The sequence below is a fragment of the Moschus berezovskii genome, chromosome 14 (assembly GCF_049115385.1).
Source record: "Moschus berezovskii isolate FMDL1 chromosome 14, NW_MosBer_1.0, whole genome shotgun sequence".
Lineage (NCBI taxonomy): Eukaryota > Metazoa > Chordata > Mammalia > Artiodactyla > Moschidae > Moschus > Moschus berezovskii.
Genome location: NC_142473.1, coordinates 30,881,024 through 30,900,994, shown reverse-complemented (window position 1 = coordinate 30,900,994; position 19,971 = coordinate 30,881,024).

Below are 19,971 nucleotides of genomic sequence, written 5' to 3'. Positions count from 1 at the left end.
GTGGGAACCCTGAGTTTCAGTCCCGCCTCTAGGGCATCCACATTGTGGGCAGCAGCTGTGATACCTTCCGGGGGTCCCCACATCCTGGCGTTTTCCTGGGGCAGCTCTGCCTGCAGTTGGGGTGGGTGAGGTTCATCACAAGAGCAGCCGAAGACGCCTGCAATCTTCTTGATGAAAATCCTTCATGGCTTCTGTAATGCACATGAGAGGATCTAGGGAAGTGCAGTTGCCTCGCTCTTGAAGTCCTCCCATATACTGCAGCGCAAGAAAGCACCATCTGCCCTGACCCGCCTAGGCTCTGCCAGCAGAGACGGGCAAGGACGGACTCACCCTGAGCCTGGTGAGTCCCTGGGTCCAGCTGGAGGGCGAATCCTAGGTCTACCTTGCTGTGTGTGGCCTTGGACAAAGCACTTCCCCTCTCTGGATGCCACTTCCCTCACATGTAAAATAATAAGAGGATCAGAAAATCTCTAGTAGGCTATGATTCTAAGCCTTTGGAAAAGTTTTTCTAATGGATGTCTACGATTTGACCCCTTGGGTGGTAGGTGTTAGGTGCTTTCAGATAACGGTACAGGTAACCCTGGCAGAGGGCCTGGCTTCAGGGATCAGGTAAGGCAAACTCACCAGAGGCCAGCTCGGGCTGAGGGAAGGAGGCTGGGCGCCAGGAGAATTGGTCATTGGTCCCGCCTTGACTCTTGTGTGACTGACTGTGACTCTGATGTCTATTTCTCTTCTGTAAAATGGGTGCATTGTATTTACCTGATATAACTCAGAGCCAGTGAAGATGATAGGGAGGTTTTGGAAATGTTGAAAATTCTGTGTTGGTTCACAGTGACTAAAAGCCCACTGTTCCTTTGACTCCCAGGTGGAAAGGGAAGGGTGGGCAGAGACAGGCTGGCACAGGTCCTGGGTCTCCCCTGTCTGGGGAGATCGTCTAGGAGTGGATCTTGCCGGGTCCCTGAGCCAGGACCTTCGTCTTCTCGCCCATGCAGGGTCTTGATGGACCAGGGCTGAAGCTGGGGCTGTGCACATGCAGACACCTTCCAAGATTCTGCCCCCTCCCCACTCCAGGCAGCTCCCAAAGGATGACTGATTTATCCATTTATCCACTTACCCATCTGCTTTATCCATTTCTGGGTCTCCTGGGGGTCTGAGCCGCTGAGTGAAAGTGAAAGTGTTAGTCACTCAGCGACCCTATGGACTGTAGCCCGCCAGACTCCTCTGTCCATGGAATTCTCCAGGCCAGAATACTGGAGTAGGTTGCCATTTCCTGACCCAGGGACTGAACTGTCTCCTGCTTGGCAGGTGGATTCTTTACCGCTGCACCACCTGGGAAGCCCCTGAGCTGCTGAGGACTGCGCTCAATGGCTGAGCGTCATCCCAAACACCCCAAAACTCATGGATGCTTGGAGTTGGGTGGGGCCAGGACTGCAAGGGTGGGAGAGCCTTCCAAGGCAGCAGGGAGCACCCCTACAGGCAGGGACCTTTTCCCAGTGGGCAGGAGGCTGGAGTGGACTGGCTGCTTGAGGCTGCCTGCCTCCCCTTCCTCTTTCCCAACCCTCACTCCCCAACTCTCAACCCTCTCCAGCTGAAGAGGTCAGGGGGCTGGAGTGACCACGTCATTCGTCGTCAAGGGCTACCCAGGTAATCCCCTTCTCTCAGAACTGCCTGACCCTCTCCACCGTCTTTAGGCAAAGAGACCCCTGGACCAAGGAAGCGGTGGTCAAAAGGCTCTGCATGGATTCCTCTGCAGAGGTGTGCTCATGAGCTAGGGTGGATGTGTCAGGAAGAAGCAGAGAAGCCAGAGTTGAAAGGAAGGGTGAGGATGAGAAAAAGTAAAGGAGTCATGACAGAGGCAGGAACCCAGGAGACAAAGCAAAGTCTTCTCAGCCAAACTGATGGCCTGAACTGGGGGAAGGGAAGAGCTCTCACCACCTGGTCCCTTGTGGTCCAGCATCCAGGATGATACTGAGCATCCTGGTGGGGGCGGGCCCTGAGTGGCTTAAGCTCTGAGACGTGTTGAGGTTTTATCAGTTCCTCTGTGAAGGCGGGTAGAAACAAAGTCATGGCCTGAAGCTGCTCAGAAGGCGCTCAGAGAGCACACCAGAAAGAACTTTCAAAAACCAAAGGACCTAGGATCAAGGAAAACTCCTCTTCTGACAGTATTTGGCAAAATGAAACTCAGTGCATTCCTCCCCCTTTTATGTTTTGAAAGTTGCAAAAATTATGCATGCTGATGTGAGGCATTAGGCTCACTGAGAACAGCCTATGGTGGACGCTCCATTTCAGAACCATCCGCCTCTCACTCCCATCCCCAGAGGCAAGCACCAGGTGGGAACCTGGTGTGGATATTTACTCATGCCCCACCTTTAAAAAATGTATTTGGAAATAATAGCCAAATATATTTAGAACTTGCTATATGCCAGACAACGTGCTAAAGTTTTATATATGCATTATCTTATTTGAAATTGTTTAACCCACCAACAGGCACACAGGTTTTTAAAAAATACAGGACTAAACACTTTGGCCACCTGATGAGATGAGCCGACTCACTGGAAAAGATGCTGATACTGGGAAAGATTGAAGGCAGAAGGAGAAGGGGACAACAGTGGACAAGATGGTCGGATGGTATCACTGACTCAATGGACATGAGTTTGAGCAAACTCTGGGAGATGGTGAAGGACAGGGAAGCCTGGCGTGCTGCAGTCCAGGGGGTCGCAAAGAGTCGGACCCGAATGATTGAACACCACCACATATCAAACACATTGTGCTGTAGCCTTTTTTGTTTTAAACAAAATTATTTGGCTGTGTTGGGTCCTAGTCATGGCACGTGGACTCTTTTGTTGCAGCTTGTGGGCTTCTCTAGCCATGGCTTGTGGGCTCCAGATTTTGTGGGCTCAGTGGTTGCTGTATGCGGGCTTAGTTCGCCTGAGGCATGTGGGATCTTAGTTCCCAAACCAGTGATCGAACCTGGGTTCCCTGTGCTGAAAAGGGGATTCTTAACCACTGGACCACAAGGGAAGTCCCTGTGGCTTGCCTTTTTACTGAATGTGTTTGCATCTTTCACGGCAGTGTCTATTTCTCCACTTGATTCCTTTTGCCAGATATACAGTATTCTACAGCATGGCTGTACTATGGTGTATTTCATTATTCCTTTGTTTGTAGATATATATATATATGAGCTTTCATTTGTATTATCATAAACAAGGCTGAATCAGACATCCTTAGGCATATGTCTTTGTGCGGAATGTGTTAAAGATTTTATGTGATAATGCCTTGAGTGGTGCTGCTGCTGCTGCTGCTGCTAAGTAGCTTCAGTTGTGTCCAACTCTGTGCAACCCCATAGATGGCAGCCCACCAGGCTCCTCTGTCCACAGGATTCTCTAGGCAAGAATACTGGAGTGGGCTGCCATTTCCTTCACCGTCTTGAATGTTATGTGAGACCAAAAAGCATGTGTATTTCTTCGCTTATGAAATCTCTGCACATTTGCCCTGAGCTGAGATGTTGGAGCCTTCTTTGTCTGGGAGTTGAGTCCTGCCTGAATGGGAGGGCTAGTGTTTGGCTGAGCTCTGACCTTTTTGTCATGCCCTTGGATTAGATGACCCACAGATGAACAGCAATGGGGTGAGAGGCAAAGGATACCCACCCCCACCACCAGACCAGTCAGTCAATGACCTGGAGGAAGAGGGACCTGGAGGAGGGATCTGGAGGAGGCTCTGGGCACTCGAATCCTCAAAGCCCTGATGACTGAGGCCCAGGGAGCCAACAGTGGCTCACTTGCTGGCTAACTGCATTCAGAGGGCAACCTGAAGCCAAAGGATAATCCACAATTAATTTTGTCTTTGTTTGGAATTCACAAAATGATTAGATTTTCAAAAGACACTGACCTTCCCTTAGATGCTGGAATTTGATTGAGATCAAAAGAGTTTATTTTCCTCCCTTGCGTACATTCCTGGAGTATCCCTCCTCATGCAGGGAAAAGGAGGGGTGTGGTGTCGAAACCCACAGTGCTGACCTGTGTGTGCTGTGTGGTTGCAGGATTATTTGTTTGTGTGTATTGCTGTATCTCTGGAGCCTGAATCAGAGCCTGACACCCACAGCGGGTGCTTATTACATATTTATTGAATGAATACAAAAGCTTTGGAAGCAACATCAAGTAACTTGAGAGCCCAGACTTTTGATTCAGACAGACTCACAGACTAGCTGTGAGATTCTGAACAGTTTAGAGTTTCTCTTAGGACTTCCCTTGTGGTCCAGTGACTAAGACTCTGCACTCCCAATGCAGGGGCCCCAGGTTCAATCCCTGGTCAGAGAACTAGATGCATGCTGCAGCTAAAAAAAAAAAAAAGATCCTACATGCCACAAGAAAGATCCCAAGTGCCGAAGCTAAGACCCAGAGCAACCAAATGAATACATAAATATTAAAGGACTTCAATCATCTCATCTCTAAAATGGGGTTCATAATGCTCCCTAACAGTACGTGTGTGCATGCACGCTCAGCGTCTGACTTTTTGTGACCCCGTGGACTGCAGCCTGCCAGGCCCCTCTGTCCATGGGGATTTTCCAGGCAAGAATACTGGAGTGGGTTGCCATTTCCTCCTCCAGGGGATCTTCCCTACCCAGGGACTGAACCCACATCTCCCGCATCTCCTCCACTGCAGGTGGGTTCTTTACTGCTGAACCACTAGGGAAGCCCTGCTCCCTAGAAGGACCAACCTCACAGGACTGATGTGAGGACGATATAATAAAATCATTAATAACATCTGTTATTTTAATGACAACAAACAGCCCAACTTCCTGAGTTTCTCCTTCTCTCCCCTCTGATCTCTCTTAAGAGAGAGCTCATCTCATTTCTCTTAAACACTGAAGCTGTCCTAGAATGTCACCCACATCATGCTTTCTTCTCTCTCTTGGAGACCAAGGTCAGGGTGTGGTACCCTCTAGACCAGTGGGGCTCTGAAGCTGTGGGGCAAAGTGGTGGGTAAAGGAGCATGGCCACCGTCCCTGTCTGTTCTCTGCAGAGCATCCCTTGTTCCTCTGCCCCCATGTCCTGTGCCTCTTGTCCTGCCCTTTCTGTGTCCCCTTTGCTCTGATTTCAGATGGTCTGGTGCCCTCTTAAGGCTGGGCATCTCCAGCTTTCAAGCTGGCCCCTCACGTGGTGGGCCTGACTCTTCATATGTATGTCCTAATCACCGGGTGCTGGAGGCCCCAGATGGCTTTCATGGGTCCCGAGAATCTGTGAGCAGGATGGGATGATTCCTCCCAACTCATTCTAGAAACAGAGAAGCGTCACCATGACCGAGCCCCTGCTATGTGCCAGGCGCTGGACCAGGAACCTTCACTCTTGGCGGCCCCCCTGACTCATGATCTGAGGTGTAAGCACAGGGAGGAAACACAAGGTTACCTGGCTGGGAGGGGTGTGGTCAGAGCCCAGGTATGCAGCTGGGGTAGGGTGTCAGCGGGTGTTCCAGAGTGAAGAGGTTTGCTCCCTACAGTTGTACTTGTCAGATCCCTCCTCTCTCAGCCCCAGCCGTCTCTCTGGCAGCCCCTTGTTCCAGGGTTACACCAGAGAGGTTGAAATCTTATACAATTACCCAAATCATGGCTCCTAAATGGCCTCTGATTACAGCACTAAAGCCCCTTTCTGCAATGCAGCCCGGGCTGTGCTGAACAGAGCTGCTACCACTTTGTGCGGGATTTTTTTTTTTTTCCCTTTGCAAGCGAAGGAGATGGCTTATCCGCATGTAAAGTAGGTCAGAACCTTAGCAAAGATCTTTTCAAACACTTGGCTTTTTTGAAGTTCTGTTATGAAACTCCTTTTGTTTCTCCTGCCTTTGCCTCTTCCCTCCCACCCCTCTCCTTTTTCCACAGGCTCAACGACATCAAATGGTTCACGCGATGGCGACAGTGAGGACGGCCCACGATAAGTTCAATTATAAATGATGATGGGCTCACCCAGCTGGGGCCAGGACGCCGGCTGCAACAGCCAGGCTGCCTCTCCCAGACCAGGGCCTTCCAGTCCCGAACCACCTTTACAGTGTCATGGGCACCTGGCTGGTCTGCCTGAAAAGTGTGTGCTTTGCCCTGGGTCCCACCTGCCCAGGTCGGGGTGGGCAGACAGGGATCCTACGGTGCCTGAGAGCTACAGGGTTGTCTGTGATTCTCATTGCTAGTCTAAACTTGCAAACGGGCTTCCCTGTTGGTTCAGATGGTAAAGCATCTGCCTGCAATGCAGGAGACCCAGGTTTGATTCCTGGGTTGGGAAGATCCCCTGGAGGAGGAAATGGCAACCCACTCCAGGAACCTTGCCTGGAGAATCCCATGGACAGAGGAGCCTGGCAGGCTATAGTCCATGGGGTGTCACAAAGAGTCAGACACCACTGAAGTGACTCAGCACGCAAACTTGCAAGAGGCCTTTGCTCCAGCGGGAAATCAACTTGGCTGGAACAGTTTGGTGCTTTGCCTAATAGTCTGTGACAGGGGCATCAATTTTCATCCTTCTGCTTTTGTTTCTTCAGCCTCCCCCAGTCCACCCTCATCAACTGTAGGTAGAAAGTAGCAAAAGTTGTGTGAGCACTGAGGATGCTTTTCAGTAGGATGGTATTTACAAATACCTGAGACCCTCACCTCACTTGTGGTGAGCAGGTAGGAGGAAGAGCGCGTCTGGTCCCTGTTTAACAGGGAAGGGTACTCTGTCTCAGCAGCTTGGCGAGGTGACTGCAGACACTAAATTCTGCAGAGCCCGATGGTGACAGTGGGGAATGGAATCCATCTTCTGTCTCTGGAGATCTTTTTGTTAAACTTCAATGACTGGGGGAGGAAACCAGTTTGCGTGTGTGTGTGTGTGTGTGTGTGTGTTGTGTCCTCACCAAAGGAGAGGCTAGAGATCATGGTGACTTTGCTCAGGGACCATGGTGATCAGGGAATTTGCCACCCAGAAGCATCTCCTTTTGCCCATATCCTGCCCACTCTGAATCTGACAGAAATTCCCATTCTGTTCTTCCCTGCCCTCCTTCTCCTGGTAGTCTCAGTCTGAGTCCAAAGGACAAGTAATTTTCCAAGAGGGTGGGAGTCTTCAGAGGTATTGGAGGAAGCATGCTGCAGGCACTTCCAGGGGAGTGGGACGAGCCAACAGTGAGGGATGTTTCCTTCCTGCAGTGAATCGTTATTGAGGACCTATCATCTGCCAAGATGCTTCCAGGTGCTGAGGATACACTAGAAAACAAAACAGTCAAAACTTGCCTTCATGGAATGTGCACTCCTGTGAAGGATCCTGGCAATGAACTAGATGAATTAGTACTGCAATTAAAGTGGGAGTGTTAGTCACTCAGTCATGTCCGATGACTCTTTGTGACCCCATGGACTGTAGCCCACCAAGCTCCTCTGTCCGTGGGATTCTCCAGGCAAGAATACTGGAGTGGGTATTCCATTCTCCAGGGGATCTTCCCAACTTGGGAACCAAACCTGGATCTCCCACATTGCAGGCAGATTCTGTACCATCTGAGCTACCAGGGAAGATGATGATAAAAGGTATTGTTGTTCAGTTGCCCAGCCATATCCAACTCTTCACAGCCCCATGGACTGCAGCATGCCAGGCTTCTCTGGCCCTCACCATCTCCCGAAGTTCGCTCAAGTTCATGTCCATTGCATTGGTGATGTTATCCAGCCATCGCATCCTCTAATGCCCTCTTCTCCTTCTGCCCTCAATCTTTCTGAGCATCAGAGACTTCTCCAATGAGTCAACTATTTGCATCAGATCACCAAAATACTGGAATTTCAGCTTCAGATAAAAGGTGAGATGAAGCAAAACTGGGGAAAAGAGTGGGGAGTGTTGGGGTGGCTGGATCTTTAGAGAGAGGCACATCTTTAGAGAAGTGAACACATCTAAGGAAAACGTTTTGTAGGACTTCCCCAGTGGTCCTGTGATTGAGATTCTGCTCCTAGTGCAGGGGACCTGGGTTTAATCCTGGTCAAGGAGCTTGATCCCACATGCTGCAGCTAAGGCCCTGCAAAGCCAAATAATTAAAAAAAAAAAAAAAAAAGCCCTTGACTGAAAAAAGAAAGAAAATGTTCTGGGCAGGGGAAACAGCAAGTACAAAGGCCCTGAGGCCCAAAGGGTATCTTCTGTGTTTGGAGAGTGAGAAGGAGATGCTGTGAACTCCGTCAGAGCAGGAAAGAGGCAATGCTCAGGGGGAGTTCAGAAAGGTTATGGGTCGGAGGGGTGAGATTACTCAGAGTATTTATGTAGGAGCTTTAGCTTTTACCCTGAGGGAGCTGGGAGCCTTGGCAAGCTCTGAGGAGAGGGCTCTCAGGAGCTGACCTGCCTTTCAATAGCAAGTGCTTGTCCTGCCTTGCCAGGGCTATTCTGGGGATGGCTCCCCTCGCCAGCCTTCCAGTTTACTGCTCTCTGTTCGTGGGCTGGGAGGGGCTTGGCCAGCCTGGAGGGCAAGCTAAGACCCTTTTTGCTCCAGAGGAAGGCAAGGAGAGAGGAACAGTGTGGATCAGACATGGGGACTCTGCCCACTGGGTACTCCTGGGGCTTTTGAAGTGACCAGAGTGTTTGCTGTTCTAAGGTCCATTTGGTGTTCTAGGGATTCTGGGAGTTTGGGGGCTGGGACGGCTTCAGGCTGGGGGCCTTCTCTCCAAGAGGTGCAGGCACACATCTCTGTGTGCGCATCCCTTCTCTCTATTTTCCCACTCTTCGGGGCACCCGGCTTCCACCCTTCCCGTGGGCTCTCTAATGACTGTGAGATGAGGTACTGCGCACAGCAGAGAAGCCAGCAGTGTGGGCAGGTCTGAAGATGCTGGATTTCTCACCTCTCCCGCCTGCTCCCCCTCTTGCTGCCACTTCCCCCCTCCGCTCTTCTCACCCCTTTGCAGAAGAAAACGACAATGCATGTGTGAAGATTGCTTCCTGGCTGGAGGCACTCCGGTCTCCTCCCTTCCCAGCTCAGAAGCAACAGCCTTCCTTTCCCCATCCCGCTTTGGGTATCTCAGCACCTCCATCCCTTCTCGTCTCTTGTCTTTCTGCCCTTCTGTGCGCAGGCAGGACTCCCTGGGCTGGTAACTGGGGACAGGGTGCAGTGGGATGTATGATCCAAGATGCAACTGTTGAGTGGGGATGCTGTGGAAACCATCCCAGTGCATCTGATTTCCTTGAGTTACTCCGATATAGAGGATCCCGGGCTTGTAGGCAAGTACAGAGGTTGTCTGCATTTCAGAATCCCAAAGCCAATGAAATGGAAGATGTCAACTTATATTTACACACATGGCTGAGTTGTTCCTCCATATCAGTAGGAGAAAAGGTGAACAGCCCTAGGTTTCCTATTGGTCCTTCCAGAATCTTTCTCTCCCAGGGACCTCCTGTTGCAGTCCCTCAGATACAGGGTTCCCCCTCCCTCTTTCAAAAGGAGGCCAGCCACCATGGACGGGTGGACTGAGCAGCTTCCTTTCAGGGCAGGGTGGGGTTTGTTTGCCTATGTGAATTGCCTCTTCTGTTTGAGAGAGAGCAAGAAGAAGAGAGAAAATGAAACACTTTTGCCACCTCCTCATTAGCTCCAAGTCCCAGGTGAACTGGGAGCTCACAGATCCTTTTGTGTGGCTGGCGGCCTGTAGCGTCTCCATGGTGATGCCTTGAAGCTTCTCAGAGCTGGGGACCAGCCTCCCTCAGCAGTGGTCCCCGAGATGCTAGTATCAGAGACGGGTGGGGAGAGGGAGGGATCAAAGGAGGTCTGGATGGGGTTGGCCTGGACACTGGGTACGTGTATTCTTGACCCTCAGCTTCTTTAAGACCAGCAGCAACTTTGGAACCTGGGATCCAATCAAGGAACATACCTGGATTGTCACATTCAAGGTCTCCTAGAATCTGGTTTCATGCTCCCCGTGTAGGTTCATCCCCTATGACTCCTCATTCCCCATCCCCCCTGGGAAAACCAGTATTTATCCCCACCTCTGAGCCAGGGCTCAGTATTTATTCCCATTCTCTCCTGCTGTGCCTCTTGTCCGGGACCTTTCTCTTCCTCGGTGATTTTCTGACTTGGTTCCAGAGTCACCTTCTCTGGGAAACCTTCCCTGATACAAACCGCAACCCCCAGGGCTCTCACCTTCTTCTAAATCCAGACACCCACTGTCTCTCTGGGTCTAGCTTGCTCCTAGGAACACATTATGGCTTGTGTAGTTAATCACTTTGCATGTGAAGGGCAGGGAGGGCGGTGGGGGAGGAACAGGTCCAGCCTCTGACAGTCCTGGGCTTGAATCAGACCTCTGCCACTTGCTGATTTTCTCCCATTGGACGAATGTCGCTTCCTAGCTGTCTCACAGGGCTGCTAAGCAACCTGTGAGCCTCGGTTTCTTCACCTGCAAACTGGGGATGCTTGTAACTAAACTTGTGAGGATGAAATGAGTTAAATGAAGTGCTGGTATAGAGAGCAGCAGGCGTGGCTGCTCCCCGCTGCCTCTCTCCACAACTAGTTTAGATACTGCTGTTCGCTTCCCAGTTCAGTTCAGTCACTCAGTCATGTCCGACTCTTTGCGATCCCATGGACTGCAGCACGCCAGGCCTCCCTGTCCATCACCAACTCCCGGAGTTCACTCAAACTCATGTCCATTGAGTCGGTGATGCCATCCAACCATCTCATCCTCTGTTGTCCCCCTCTTTGCTTCCCAGCAGCCTGCATTTTTTCCCCAGCAGTGCTTTGCACACACATATAATTAATCATTGGTTTCTTGTACTGATTCACTTGATTTTTGTCTTGGGGAGTTTGCAGGCAATGGGTTTTGTCTGATATGTCCATCACTGTCTCCCTGTGCTTAGCATGGAATCTGGACAGAGTGGGGTTCCAGAAACATCTGCAGACTGACCATCTGCACACGGATCACAGCCCCTCCATCTGAGACTGTTGGTTTCTAGACTGCAGTCACTCTTTCACTTCTTTGAATCTCCATTCAGTCTTGTACATAGTAGGTGCCCAATAAGTGACTCATTAGAGAACGATCCTTTCCTTGAATTGATTTCTTGTTTTATATTAGAATATAGTTGATGTGCAATGTTGTGTTAGTTTCAAGTGTACAGCAATTCTGTAGTAACCTGTTGGTCCTTGGTTTCACATCATGCCATGCAGGAATGAGTGAGAGCAGAGCCACACTCTTGGGTGATTTCTAGGGACCGAAGAGGGACCCTCTTTTGCAGAGTGGCTTAGGGGAAATCTCCAGTTTGGGAGAAACGGTGACCAAACAAGTCCTTTGGTGCTCCTCCTAGTCCTGCAATTGATGGTCCCCAGAAGCAGGAAGGACTTTATACTAGAATACACCAGTCAGCCCCAGAGGGACCACACCCTTAGTGCCAGGTGGAGGGGAGGGAGCTTTGTTCTCCAGGAGAGCTGTGTGAGCCTGATGATTGACTGGAATTCATTCCCATGAGCACTGCTAAAGTTGGGACAAACTCGATTTTAAGTTAAGTGGAAATATTTTTATTTGAGCTAATGTACATTGGATCTGGTAAACAGACAGAGTATATTACTGCGCGCTCTGGAAATGTGCAGTCCGATCAGCAAACAGATTAGTTTTAAGTGAAAAGACACTGGCAGATGCTTAAATTCATTGACTTGTTGAGAACGTCTAGATTTGGATACAAATGCACTGGAACGCTAGATCAGTTTGGTGTCTCAGCCCATCCGCACGGAGAAGCTATTGATTTTAGTTGATATGCATTGATTCCCAGAAAACAGGACGGCTTTTGAAAATGAACTTCCAGTAATTTCAGGGAGAAGCTGGCGCGTTCATCTCCACGCGAGGCTGACTTGTTTTGTTAAACGTGTCTCTACGCCTTGAAGGAACGGAGCAGCAGACAAACATCTTCGTATGAATTAAAATGCATTGATTCTTGGAGGGAAATGATGGTCTCTGTTAAAAGCTTTTTGGAGATGTTAGCATGCAAGAGTTTGAATAAAGCCTTTGTTCGGCGCCCTTTACTCTCTGCCTTCTGCTCTCCCCCAAGCGGTGGCAGTTTGCAGAGCCCATCTGAAGTTGGAGGTGGTGGTGGGCAGTCGGACGGGGAGTGGAGGAGGGGACCCGTTGCCCTGCCAATCCCTTGCATTGAGTGGAAGAGTAAAACTGCTCCTCTCCAGGGAAGAGAACCTTGAAAGGGTTCGATGTGGTTGCTTTCAAAACCAGACAGAGATAGATAAGATCAGGTGTCCAGGTAGGGGCAGAGAGAAAGGAAAACAAAGTTTCCATTGATAAAGAAAATAGCAACGGAAAGGAGGGGCCCTGGGGTCCGGTGTGAGATGCAGAAACGAGGGGGAGTGTGTGCTGTTTCAGGGTCCCTTGGTCAATGGCCTCTCTGTGCGGAAGGGAAATGACTCGATGATAATGGTTGAAATGGTGCAGGAGTGAGTTATCTCACTTTCTTACCTTCTGAATGAGTTGGACGTGGACCAGAGGCATAATTTAGGCATTTCTCACCCTCATTAATGAATAGCTCCCATGGGGTATGTAGACAGCACGGCTGGAAAAGTGATTCTAGGAGCCAGGAAGGAAGCAATTGGCCTGGAACCTATTTTTCATGTGTTGAGACTCCCTGGATCTTTCTAGATCAAAGCCTCTTAGGTCCACTTGGAGAGTTGATCATGAGGTTAACTCCTCGTTAGTCACTCCTACCTTCTCAGCCCTCAGATACACCCTGGGTGGGTGATTAAATCCATTTGGCGAGGGGGAGGGTGTTTGTTGGCAATGGGGGAGAGAGGATGCTGACCAGTTGCCCAGGTAACGCAGCCCCTGGCAACTAAACCTCCAGCAGTGACAGGAGGGAAGGCTCCCGGGACTTAGAGGAGGGTCACTTGTGAAGTCTCCTGTCTTCACCTGTGGCTGCAGCTCTTCCAACTCCAGGGTCATGGTCTGCACCCACTTAACCCAGACAGCAATTCTCTCTTTCACTCCCTTCTGCTCCTCTCCACACTGCTTTGGAGAAGGGATTGCCTAGACTTGGATGCATAGGATCAAAGCACTGGGAGGGATTTAATGAATCCTTCCATCCAGCCCCACCCTGATGCTTCCTCATTTCCCTCTGCAGTGATCTATGCCAAATGTAGTTGCAAGTTGAATAACTCATGGACCGTTTGTCATCTCCCAGGAGTCTTTCGCCATTAGATAGTTCTAGTCAAGTCAGAGTGCCCCTGCCCCTTGCCTGCTGACACCAAGCCCAAGCCAAATGAGCTTCAGTCCTGTGGTCCCAGTCTTGTCCTCTGGGTCACCCAGAAATAGTCTCATTTTTCTCCTCCGTGATTGTCTTTAGACATTTGAAGACAATTAGGACGAGCTGACTCACTGGAAAAGAGTCTGATGCTGGGAGGGATTGGGGGTGGGAGGAGACAGGGACAACAGAGAATGAGATGGCTGGATGGCATCACCGACTTGATGGACATGAGTTTGAGTGAACTCCAGGAGTTGGTGATGGACAGGGAGGCCTGGCATGCTGTGATTCATGGGGTCGCAAAGAGTCGGACACGACTGAGCGACTGAACTGAGGATGTCTACACTCCCTGAGGCTTCCCTTCTCCAGGCAAAACACCCTAGGTTCTTTAGCTATTTTTCACATACCATGGTTTCCTCCCCTATGTGAAGACCGGCTATATATTTTGCCTGGGTCTCCGGTGCAAAGTAAAAATGTGGGGCCCTTTGTTCAAGAATGACTAAGAATTTCAAGATGGTGACAGCAGGCAGGGTTAAAACAAGCTCAGGGTTATATGCCCATGAAGCCAGCCCGGAACACATGGTACCTCTTTTTCCAGATATCAGTCTGCAGTGTCCATCTAAGTGATGTTCGAGGACTAGACTATTCAGGGCAGAAGCATAGTGATTAACACTTTTTTTTTCTAGATGTATCCTCCAGTGTTGTTGAAGCAATTGATTGATCATATTAGCTTTATTGGCAGTCAGAGCATACAGGTGAGTCGCACTCAGCACAATGTCCACTCTAATCTCTAGGTTTGAATCCTACCTGTAGCAGCTGAGCCATCTCCTTCCCACTCGTGGGCAGTAGCAAGAATCCACAGTGATGAATTTTGCTTTGCCCACACAGGATCCTTCCCAGTTGAGTTGAGTTCAGTTCAGTTGATCAATCGTGTCCGACTCTTTTGCAACCCCGTGAACTGCAGCACACCAGGCCTCCCTGTCCATCACCAACTCCTGGAGTTTACTCAAACTCATGTCCATCAAGTTGGTGATGCCATCCAGCCATCTCATCCTCCGCTGTCCCCTTCTCCTCCCGCCTTCAATCTTTCCCAGCACTGGGGTCTTTTCAAATAAGTCAGTTCTTTGCATCAGGTGGCCAAAATATTAGAGTTTTGGCTTCAGCATCAGTCCTTCCAATGAATATTCAGGACTGATTTCCTTTAGGATGGACTGGTTGGATCTCCTTGCAGTCCAAGGGACTCTCAAGAGTCTTCTCCAACACCACAGTTCAGAAACATCAATTCTTCGGTGCTCAGCTTTCTTTAAAGTCCATCTCTCACATCCATACCTGACTACTGGAAAAACCATAGCTTTGACTAGATGAACCTTTGTTGGTAAAGTAATGTCTCTGTTTTTTAATATGCTGTCTAGGTTGGTCATAACTTTTCTTCCAAGGGGTAAGCATCTTTTAATTTCATGGCTGCAATCAGCATCTGCAGTGATTTTGGAGCCCCCCAAAATAAAGACAGCCACTGTTTCTACTATTTCCCCATCTATTTCCCATGAAGTGATGGGACCAGATGCCATGATCTTAGTTTTCTGGCTGTTGAGCTTTAAGCCAACTTTTTCACTCTCCTCTTTCACTTTCATCAAGAGGCTCTTTAGTTCTTCTTCGCTTTCTGCCATAAGGGTGGTGTCATTTGCATATCTGAGTTTATTGATACTTCTCCCCGCAATCTTGATTCCAGATTGTGCTTCATCCAGCCCAGCATTTCTCATGATGTACTCTTCATATAAGTTAAATAAGGATCTTTCCCTGTGCTTAAATATGGGCATTGTCCTTTAGGCAGTATATTTATTTACTGGTTCAATCCACAGAGGAATATTTACTGAGGGCCCGCTATGTGCTTACTACAGTGATAGACGTCAGAATACAATATTTTACATGCCATATACTCTTTAAGAATTGAAGTATAGTTGATTTACAATGTTTTAGGTGTATAGCAAAATGATTTGGTTAAACATGTCTATATCCCTATTCTTTTTCAGGCAGGATACGGTATTGGCCAAAACTTTACCCTGGCCTTAAAAGAATTTTAATTTAGAAGAGAAAATATATTTAAATAATAATTACATGAAAATGTACTGTTTTTTTCAATAGAGATCTATACAGACGTGGAAAAGATGGCAAATTACCTGGGAAGTTATGAAACTCCTTCAAAGATGAGGGAGTGTTTGAGATGACTCTGGAAATATGACTAGAAGTTTGACACACGGGACGGGGAAGAAGGGAAGCCCAGTTTCTGATAGCCTGGCTTCCTCCCTTGTGAATTCCCAATTCATTTCTTCTGGCCATTCTTCTGGGGCAGCACTGAGGAGTTTGGCCCTGTGGGCACCCCACAGATTTCCACAGTCTATTTCATCTCCAGAGACTTTCAATCAGACCCCACCTCCTTGATGAGAAGACACTGCTGAAGTTTTTGCTGCAGTTTTAATTTCTTGACATCATCTGAGTGCGTTGGGAAAAATGAGATCTAATAATGAATGATTACAACTCTCAAGTTAAGTCTAGTTGGTTGACTAATCAATTTGGTTAAGTGAAAATCCATAGCAAATGAGTCGACCGCAGTATGACATTTCTCCATCCAATTTAAATTAAAATCACCAACCATAATAATTTCACAATTACTCAGGGAGGGCACACTGGAGACTTGACCCCCGGAGCAGAGAAATTGCAAATGCTGCGAAGAGTGGGCTGAGAGTGGGGCGATGATGGAGTTGCTTGAGATGAACTCTGCCTGAACTGCTCAGCCTTGTCAGCATCGGAGGTGGGGTGGGGGTGTCTGCAAACGCTGCTGATCAGCAGTTCCATATTCTTGGGTGCAGCCCTGCTTCTCTCCCTTGGGGAGGCAGGAGTTTCTATCCTCTTGGTCAAAAAGCCCATGAGGACTCCTCCAACAGGAGAACAGGGTCCTCATCCAGATAAGAGGGTAAGGGAAGGGGTGGACTCCTTCTATTTCAAATTATCCCAAATTTGGATGATTAATTCTTGGGCAGTGGATGCCACATCTGTTTATCTTGAATTGAGTGCCAAGTGCGTGTTACAGTGAATTAATTGTTTTTTGATAATAAGGTTGATCATGACAGAGCAAAGGAAAGAGTTACATTTGATCTGGTTTCACAAATGTTTCTTAAATGTCTCCTTTATACCAGGCACGGTATCAGGCATCAGGGAGAAAGAGATGAATTAAATATACTGCCCTGCTTTCAAGGGCATTACACAGCCCGTCTAGTATGGCCTGAGAGATAAACACTTAATGAGAGGTGGAAGGTCATTGACAAGGTAAAATTTGAAGGATAAGAATGATTTTGATCAGGGAGTTTCATGCAGAAGTTTTGTATGCCCGTTACCTTATTAAAAAGACATTTAATAACAGTACTGCCTCAAGAAATTGATGTGAGATGAATGATGTGACTGATGCTGCTAATGGTCCCTCAGTCACTTATCTCTCCTTCTTGTACAATAATTACTTTGCTAGAGTGTGAGATGAGTGAAATTGTGTGATAGTTTGAACATTCTTTGGCATTGCCTTTCTTTGGGATTGGAACGAAAATTGACTTTTCCAGTCCTGTGGCCACTGCTGAGTTTTTCAAATTTGCTGGCATATTGAGTGCAGCACTTTCACAGCATCATCTTTGTGATTTGAAATAGCTCAACTGGAATTCCATCACCTCCACTAGCTTTGTTCGTAGTGATGCTTCCTAAGGTCCACTTCGCATTCCAGGATGTCTGGCTCTAGGTGAGTGATCACACCATCATGATTATCTGGGTCATGAGATCTTTTTTGTACAGTTCTTCTGTGTATTCTTGCCACCTCCTCTTAATATCTTCTGCTTCTGTTAGTCCATACTGTTTCTGTCCTCTATCATGCCCATCTGTGTGGAAAGTTCCCTTGGTATCTCTAATTTTCTTGAAGAGATTTCTAGTCTTTCCCATTCTATTGTTTTCCTCTATTTCTTTGCATTGATCGCTGAGGAAGGCTTTCTTATCTCTCCTTGCTAGTCTTTGGAACTCTGCATTCAGATGGATATATTTTCTCCTTTGCCTTTAACTTCCCTTCTTTTCTCAGCTACTTGTAAGGCCTCCTCAGACAACCCTTTTGCCCTTTAGCATTTCTTTTTATGGGGTTGGTTTTGGTCACTGCCTCCTGTACAACGTTATGAACCTCTGTCCATAGTTTTTCAGGCATTCTGTCTATCAGATCTAATCCCTTGAATTTATTTGTCACTTCCACCATATAATTATAAGGGATTTGATTTAGGTCATATCTGAATGTGCTAATGGTTTTCCTTACTTTCTTCAATTTAAGTCGAAATTTTTCAATAAGGAGTTCATGATCTGAGCCACTGTCAGCTCCTGGTCTTGTTTTTTGCTTGCTCCTTGAAGAAAAGTGATGACTAACCTAGACAGCATGTTAAAAAACAAGACATTACCGACAAAAGTCTGTGTAGTCAAAGCTATGGTGTTTCCAGTAGTCATGTATGGATGTGAGAGTTGGACCATAAAGAAAACTGAGTGCCAAAAAATTGATGCTTTTGAACTATGGTGTTGGAGATTTTGAGCTGTGGTGTTGGAGAAGACTCTTGAGAGTCCCTTGGACAGCAAGGGGATCAAACCTGTCAATCCTAAAAAAAATCAGTCCTGAATAATCACTGGAAGGGCTGATGCTGAAGCTGAAGCTCCAATACTTTGGCCATCTGATGCAAAGAACTGACTCATTGGAAAAGACCCTGATGCTGGAAAAGATTGAATGCAGGAGGAGAAGGGAATGACAGAGGATGAGATGGTTGGATGGCATCACCAACTTGATGGACATGAGTTTGAGCAAGCTCGGGGAGTTGGTGATGGACAGGGAAGCCTGGCGTGCATTTTTCTCATGGGTTCACAAAGGGTCAGACATGACTGAGCAACTGAACAATAGCAACAACATTTGGGAGTTGTGCAGTTTAGTTCAGTTCAGTTTAGTTGCTCAGTTGTGTCTAACTCTTTGTGAACCCATGGACTGCAGCACGCCTGGCTTCCCTGTCCTTCACTATCTCCTGGAGTTTGCTCAGACTCAAGCTGCCTGGAACACATGGCTGCCTGGAATCAAGACTACATTTCCCAGCCTCTTTTGCATGACTAAGGTTGGGCCAATGGAATTCAAGTAGAAGTAATAAGAGTGGTTTCTAGGACATGCCCTTAAAGAGAGGGGTCAAACTCTTATTCTCCCCTTATCCTATCCTGTTGGCAAGAATTCAGGCACAGTGGCTAGAACTGGAACAGTCATTTTGGGGCATAAAGTGACTTTGGAAGTGGAGGTTAAGCAAGCAGAGCAACAAGACAGAAAGAACCTAGGTTTTAAATACTGTGATGTGCATACTATCCCTGGACAGCCTACCTCAGGAGCTAGGATAACATCCAAGCTTAACTACTGTTACTTTGGGTTTACTGTCACTTCAAGCTGAGCCTAATTCTAATGAATCCAAATGAATTGCTGCATATGAAGCACTTCGTGTTTCTCACATAATAAAGTTTCAAGAACTTGGGGCTCGTGTTAGTATTTTTGGTCCTTACTCTAAAGGAGACAGAAGACAAAGATCCTGCCCACCGAGTTGCAAAGGGCTTGTCTTATTTCTCCACGGGGGCTCTAAGTGAAGACATCCAGCATTTTTCATCATTGTCAAGGCCAGCCTCTCCTCCCACAGTCTACCCTTCTCACCTTTTCAGCTTACCACCCCCAGCACCTCCTCCACCCCCTACAGCAGACTTAAATCCTACTGTCTCCAGTCCAGCCATTGCTTCTAGAGAGAAGCATCAGTGGCAGCCCAGGAGACATATGAGCAGGGAGTCAGGTCCTGTGGATCAATTTGTAATTTTTCTTGTGGCAGCAAAAGGAGCACATGCACTCGACTCCTGGCACGGCAGCAGCACGGTCGAATGTCTGGGCTTGAATTATTTATCTCTGGGTGGGACTGGGGCCCTGGGGGAGGGGAAGCACTGGGTGCTTGTAAGTGCTCTCCAGCATAGTCCAGCATCCTGAATACCTTGCTATAGGAGAGGGCAGGGCCGTCTGTGGATGGGCAGAGGCACTGTGAGTTTCTGAGCAGATGAAAGCTAGAGAGTCATCCTTGCCCATTTCTGGGGAGTTTAGTAGAAAAATGTTGAAATTATTAACTCAGAAATAATGGGTGACCCTTTGCCTATTGTTGGGTGCATATGTTGAGAATATGTAAGTACATATATATTCTGTACCCTCGAGGGGAAGAAGGGAACGTGTGGACTTTCTTGGCTAGGGGGAAGTCATGGTTATTTGAGGGAGTGTGTTTGACAGACATTACTCATGCTCACCAATATTTCAAAATCTCTTCCCTTTCCATTTCACATGAATGAGTTAATCCCTATTATGTGACCAGTTTTAACCAGTGGAGTGTAACCAGAAATGACCTGTGAGCATTTCAGAGTTGGTGTGTATTTTTCTCCATGTTTTTTTTTTTTTTTTCTTTCTCTCTCACTTTAGAAAATCCTGAGGTGGTGATATCACAGTCTGGAGGAACCTACATCTGCCTGGGTCCCCGAGTGACTGCCTGGAGCAGAGTCCCACGCCCAACAGCACTGAGCATGTAGATTAGTGAGAAATAAATCTGTTAAGTGATTGTGGTTTTGGAATTGTTGGCAACAATTGAGCTCATCGATCTTGATGAATGATGCCTGAATCAAACGAGTGTGCAGGTCTTTTAGCTTTAACGGAAGGCCAGGG